The sequence below is a fragment of the Entamoeba invadens genome, assembly GCF_000330505.1.
Source record: "Entamoeba invadens IP1 unplaced genomic scaffold scaff_1105074726637, whole genome shotgun sequence".
Taxonomy (NCBI): domain Eukaryota; phylum Evosea; order Mastigamoebida; family Endamoebidae; genus Entamoeba; species Entamoeba invadens.
Genome location: NW_004191624.1, coordinates 26555 through 33848, shown reverse-complemented (window position 1 = coordinate 33848; position 7294 = coordinate 26555).

The window sequence follows — 7294 nt, the reverse complement described above, 5'->3', positions numbered from 1 at the left end:
TGTCCATAGGAATTGTATGGTTATAATTGTCTGAGTTTCGTTCTTAATTTGCTTTCAAAAAACATTTTACATCAATTTCCCTATTTGTTCTTTATTTTCATATTGTTTTTTTTAATAATTTTTTAAGTCGGCAATTAATTCAATATTTGATTGACTGTTTGTTGATATTGCATCAGAGGCGATTAATGTTTCATGGTATCGTGTTTGTTTTTTGTGTGTTTTTTTGTTTGTTTTTTATATTATTGGTAAAAATTGGAAATACGTACTAATCGGTTATCACATTTGCAAGTGTAAAAAGCTATTTTGATCATCAACCGCCGTTTATTTTCGTGTTTTTCTATTTGATTTTGGTTTTTAGAAGTTTCGATTGTTCCTTGTTATTGAAATACAGAAGTAACGAAACTGGGCGCTCCTTTGGTTTTTGTCTTATAAGGACCTGTTTTAACCTGAAAAATCCCAAAAAGTATAATTCAGAGAAATTTTGGCATGGTTTTCTTTCAAAAATGATATTATATTGGCCTGAAATAAGAGTTTTCCACCCTAAAATAAATCAGTGAATAACTTTTTTACCAGTTAGCTTTGTGTTTTCAAGTTTAAATAAGAAAAAATTGAATTAAAAAATAGTAAAATAACGGGAAAAAAACAAATAATTTACTTGAAAACAATTTTGTTATTCGGCATTTTGTTATAAAATATTGGTAAACGCCTGATCGTGTTAATAACTACAAAAAGTTGTAATAGTTTTTTTCAACCATTCATAATAATTATAAAATTCTATATTTAAGTTTTTAGACAGTTTGTGTGATTAATTATTTATTAAATACAGTAAAACCTCCCAAGAGCGGGCATGTGTGGTAATTTTGTTCTCTCAAGAGCGGGCATTTTTAGCCAATCAAATTTTAGTTACCACTCGATAGAGAACTCTATTTATAGTTTCAGTCTAAAAAATGCCCGCTCTTGAGAGAACCCGCTCTTCAGAGGTACCCTTCTTTTAAGGTTTTACTGTATTATTTTTGTTTGTTTTGCCTTTTCTTATAATAATAAATATTGAGTTTAACTAAAAAGAAAATGATTTAATTAACAAAAAAAACAAATTAAAAAATTACAACAAAATGAAAAACGGTCACTGTGGGGGTTGAACCCACGGCCTTCTCCTCCGGAGGGAGATGCGCTTCCACTGCGCTAAGTGACCATTTTAAACATAATTACTAATTTGTTTAAAATGTTTCTTAAATTTTTAAACACAACTATAGATTATTAAAAAAATCAGTTGTGTTGTTTTTATGTCATCGGTAATAACCAAAGGGATATAAGAAAATTGTATAATTTTTCTGATGATTCTAAATATCTTACACAAAATTTGTTTCAATTTACTTTTTATGATTATAATCAAAAAATCATTCTTAGAAACATGTGGTAATATTTAGAAGTATTAACTCAATTAAACTCTGGACACAAAGTCCGACGTATCGGACTTTCGGATTTGTTTTTCTGCTATTTTTTAAAATTTTTATTGAAATAATTAATGAATTATGTCAAGAAAAACGGGAAATGAGCTAAATGTTATGAGCATTTATAATTCTTATATTATTTTTGATGTGTTTTTTCTTCAATTATTTTTTTGTTCATCCCACAAAAACGTTCATTAAAACATTCATTGTTTTCACAAATTATAAATAAAGTAATTACTTTGTTTTGATAACTAAAAATAGTTTTTTAGCATTAACAAAAATATGAATTTTTGATTATAATTGTTGTTTAACAAAACAATAATTATAATACATTTTATTTTAATCACAATAATTGATAAAAAGTGTTCCATTTACAACTGTCATTATTGTTATATATTTTTGTGATGAAACAATAATGTAATTTGCTTTGTCTTTTCATGTCATAATTAAACAAATTCTATAATAAATTAATAATGGAATGATTAAATATTATAAAAGTCAAATAAAAACAAGTGATAATTGTTAATTTTTTTTATAATAAAAAAGTATTTTTTATTCCAATTAATATTTCGAATCACCTATATTTCATTTATAAAAACAAAATTAATCAATTATAATATATTTACATTTTTATAATTAATATTTTAATATTTTCAACATAACGAAAATAAAAAATTTTTGTTACTTGTGGTGTTTTAATTAATTTCATGTGTTTCCATATAAAATTTTGATACACTTTTTAGTTTAATTTAATAATAAAATTATAATTAAGTCGTGTTTTTCGTTGTTATCGTAAAAATCAACGAATTGAAAAAAAATAATTTTATTTTTATTTTTTAAATGTTATAATATTGATTAAATTTGCGATTTTTGTATAAAATTTGGGTATGAAATTGATTTTTCGTGTTTTATAAACCAAAATATTTCATGATTTTGAAATAAGGAAATTGTAGTGTAAGTAGAAAATTAAAAATCAAAAAATAAGACGCAAAAAATCGAAATAAGGGAAATTAATGATAAGTAAAACAGGTATAAATTTCGACAAAATATATTAATATCCCGAAAAACAAAAGAAAAAAATACTGTAATAATGTGTCGGACTTTATGGCCCAAGTTTATAACTTGATTAGAACAATTTAATAATTAAATTGAAATCCCATAATAGATAATTTTTATATTACTTCATTTTATAAGATAAAATGAAGAAAAATTTAATTGAATTCTTCTTATGGTGGGTTTGGTTTAGTCAATTTTCAAAATAATTTAATATTTATAATTTAATCGTATTTAATTTCATATAAAATGATTGTTTAAATACTTGATTAATGAAACAATGGAATAAAATGAATAAATATAATAATGTCTTAAATAAACTAGTAATTTACTAATAAATACTAATAAACAAATTTAAAATAGTGTTAATTATAATTTAGAATTATTATTGATATTTTATTGCTGTTATTTATTAACAATGTTTTTTATTTTTTCTTGTTGAAATCAATCGTAAATATACAATTAATATTATTATCATTTTAGTTAATTTGTTAATAAAATTAAATAATGATGTTTTGTTTGTTTAATTAATAAAATTGTATTAATAAGTATTAAAAATATATTATCGTTAAAAATATAATTTTATAATACTGTACTATAGTTATTTTTAATTTATCTATATTTTAATAACTGTTGAATAATAATTAAAATTATTAATTATAAAATATAAATACTATAATATTAAACTAGTTTTTATAGCATCAAAATTACTTGTTTTTACTATTGTTTGTATGATATAACAATTTAATAAATAAAATGTTATATAAAAACAATTTTGAATAACATTTATTCTGCTCCTTTGTTCTATAATTGTCACTTGCAAAAGCCGAAAAAAGATTTTAATTATCGGTTTAAAAAAATGTGCAAAAAATTTGCCACAAAAAAATAAAAAAATAACACAGAAAAACGGAATTGTGCCGACCCATGTATTGGATTTTTGGCGATAACAATTTTTTAAAAATACTAATCAACAAACTTTTATAAAAATATACAAATTTATTCTTACAATAGTATTATAATAAATATGAATAATTTTGCACAAAATAAAAAGTTGTTTAAAATAAGTTTTGTTTTTTTTATTTTAATCAACCTAATACTTCACCGACTATATACTCTTTTAATGATACAACACCCAATTTTCAAAATCAAACAAATGAAACGTTTTTGCAACCATATAACAGCAATATGGCATATCTACAGTATGGTTACAATTATTATATAATAACTCAATGTTTACCATTTCAACATTATTATTATTTATTTATATATTCTAATTCATTTCAAACAATACTACAAATCCAACGTGTTAATAATTTATTTGAATCTAATTCGAATGTTAGTAATTTTCAAACAAACGAAGTTATACCACAAATACACAACACATCACAACAAAGAATCGAACAAAACGCAATCAATCACAATGAAAAATTTCCCGAAATGTATGACATTACAACTATTATTAGCAGTAGAAATTGTGCATTACCTGTTATTGGAGGTATACTTTTTTATCATGCAGGTGGCAGTTCAAATAAGTTGGGAACATTTCACCAAATGATAATTTACCAAAAATGTTTTAAAAGCTTTAAATGTTATCTTAAATTAATAAAAATATTTTTTAAAATGATACTTTACAAAAAAAAATAATTTATTTTGTTTAACGAATATTCGATTTTTGGAATAACAAAATTGTTAGCTATTATTTATAAATATCAAAATAATTTTAACGAAATTGTACATTTTTATACTTTATATACATTTAATTGTCTTTATTTACATTAGTACAAGTCATAAAACATAATATTATTACGGAAATGTATATAAATAGTTGCATATAAAACGATTCATTTCGAAATTATCTTTCTATTATACATCTTGTTTTTACAATTTAATAGTGTGTAAAACACACTTAATAAAATATAAAAAATTTGAAGAAAGTGTTCAAATCAAAAATTTTTAATATAATATAAACTTATTTATATACACAACTGGTTTTATAAGCGATCTTCCTTTTTTTAATTATAGAACAGAACTCATAATATCTTAAAATTATTGTGTACACATCAACATTTTTCTTTGCTTTTTAAGATAAAAACCCATTTTATTACAACAACAATACGAAAAATAATCTTCTTTTACTCTTATTAAAAATAAATAACAAAATATATTAAAAAAGAGTATAATAGTTATTTACACACAAATTTAAAAAGATGTTTACACGTTTTATTAAAAAAATGATAAATTCATAAAAATATGTTTAATTATATTTGAACACAAAATCATTATTATTATTACCATTTATTAACACAAAAAATAAATCACTTACAATTACAAGAAAAATAAAAATGTCATTATTTCTTTTCATAAAAAATATTTGTACATTTGTGAGAAATAAAAAATGTATTATTTAAAATAATCTTTTTAATTGATAACATGGTGTAATGAATTATAAAGAATTCATTGTTGAATTTAACGGAAAGAAATTGTGCAGCATTTGTCGTAAAGAAACTGATAATATTAAAAGCCACACAAATAGAATTCACAAACAGTTTATAAACACGTTTAAAGAAGATCATCAGACTTTTATGTGTATTAAACAACGTATCTTTGAATCATCACGAAACGAAAACATGTTACCAATTTTAGAACTTTCCCATCAAAACACATTTTTTAATTATGAGTTTTGGCATCCAACTATACCATTAATAAGTAAAAAAGAATTGGTTAATTTTGACACAAAATTTCATACAATAACTCCATTAAATGAATGGGTTTTAGCGAAAAAAGAATTTAAATATTTTGTAGCAAAAATCATTTCAAAGAAAATGTTGCCTGTTGGAATGGGAAGTGTAATTTCAGAGTCATTGAGTTGTTTGTTAAATTTGTTGAAAAAAATGAATTATAAAAACCCACAATTTGATGTTTTGTGCACATTTGTTAGTGAACTGAAATTAGGAGAAAAGGCGATGAGAAATTCCATAATTTTGATTGGGAATTATTTGAAAAACAAAACTATTTTAGAAATAAATAATTCAGAGTGTGTTGGTGTTCAATTTGATGAAACGACAGATTGTGCTTCAAAATCACAACTTATTGTTTTTGTTAGAATTGTCAATTCAAATTTAGTCGTACATGACACATTATTAACAATTATTCTCAATAAAAACCATAATAATTCTGCAATTTCAACAAAAAGTGCAATTATTAATTATTTTGAACAAGAACATATAGATTTAACAAAAATAACAAATTTGACAACTGACTCGTGTATAACTATGGAAAAAACTAAAACGATTTTAGTTGATAATTTAATTGATTTAGGCGTGAGAGTAGTTTTTAGAATTAAATGTGCATTACATCAAGAAAATTTATGTGCAGCAGTATTAAAAAAATGTCATGTTATTGAAACCGTCAATTTGTTTTTAAGTTGGGTATTTGGAAGTCCGAAAATTAAAGATACCATGAACACATATTTTAGAACGCAAAATGCACCTTGTCAATCAATTTTGGGTTATTCAATCACAAGGTGGATCACTCGCGCGACTTCATTAGAAATCATTTTTTGAATTATTCATGTATAATATCTTACATTAATATATTCTACCCCAGAAACAAAAAATCAATAATAATTGTTGAAAAAATGAGTTCTGAACAATTTTATATTGATTTGGCTTTTTTGGTTGATATTTTAAAACAATTTTCATCAATTTGTAAACTTCTCCAAACAAACACTCTTGAAATTTTGGATTGTTTGGGAATATTAAGACAACTTAATTGTTTTGTAAACTTTGTAAAACAATACCGAGATAAAAGTTATATAAAATCGATGTATTTTCCTTATTATAATTCAGTGTGTAAAAATAGTTATTTAAGAACAAGTTTGGCAGGAAATTTTATTAATGATTTGTTCGACGTGTTTGATGTTAAATTTGATGATTTCAATAAATTGGATTATTTATTTGATTATTTTTTGGAAGGAAAAATGAACCGTAACATCGTTAATTTTATAATGAAAGGTTTTAACATTGGTTATTCTATTCAGAAAATTGTCGATAAACAAACTTTGAAAATAACAACAACCGAAATTTTTGATAAAAATGTCACGTTAAAATTAATGGGTGAGCTTGTGGCGTTTTATGCATTACCATTTTTAAATACAAAAAAATACACAGGTTTGGAATTTAACAAAAACAACTTTCCTTATTTATATCGAATTTGTGCTGTGATAAAATCGATATTCCCAACTTCTGTCCTTTCAGAATGTGGATTTTCAACAATGGCAAATATAAAAACAAAATATAGAAACAAAATGTTAAACGACTACCTCGAAGCACAAATAAGAATCGCATTGTGTGGTGATTTTGACATTTGTGAAATTGTTAAAAAATACAAATTAAAAAATATTGATAAATATGATATCAATGATATAAATGTATTGGAAAATTTGGAAAACGAGTTCAAATAATGCATAATGTATCTTTGCTAAAGTATGAATTATGTTAATGATATTATTAATTGTAGTTAATATCATTTTGAAACAAATGTTTAAATATTGCTTTAAATATTTATGTTCAGTGTTGTTTTATTATTTTTTAGCGTTTATTTGATCAAAAATGGTTTAATAATAAACACAAATAATTAATTTAAAATATAAAAAATAATGTTTTTTTAATAATGTAGTTAAACTTTTATATAAATGATAAATATAATAATTATGTACAAATAATTTAAAACTCAATTATTTATGAATAACATTTTTGGGATACAAGTATATTATTTTCAATAAAACAAAT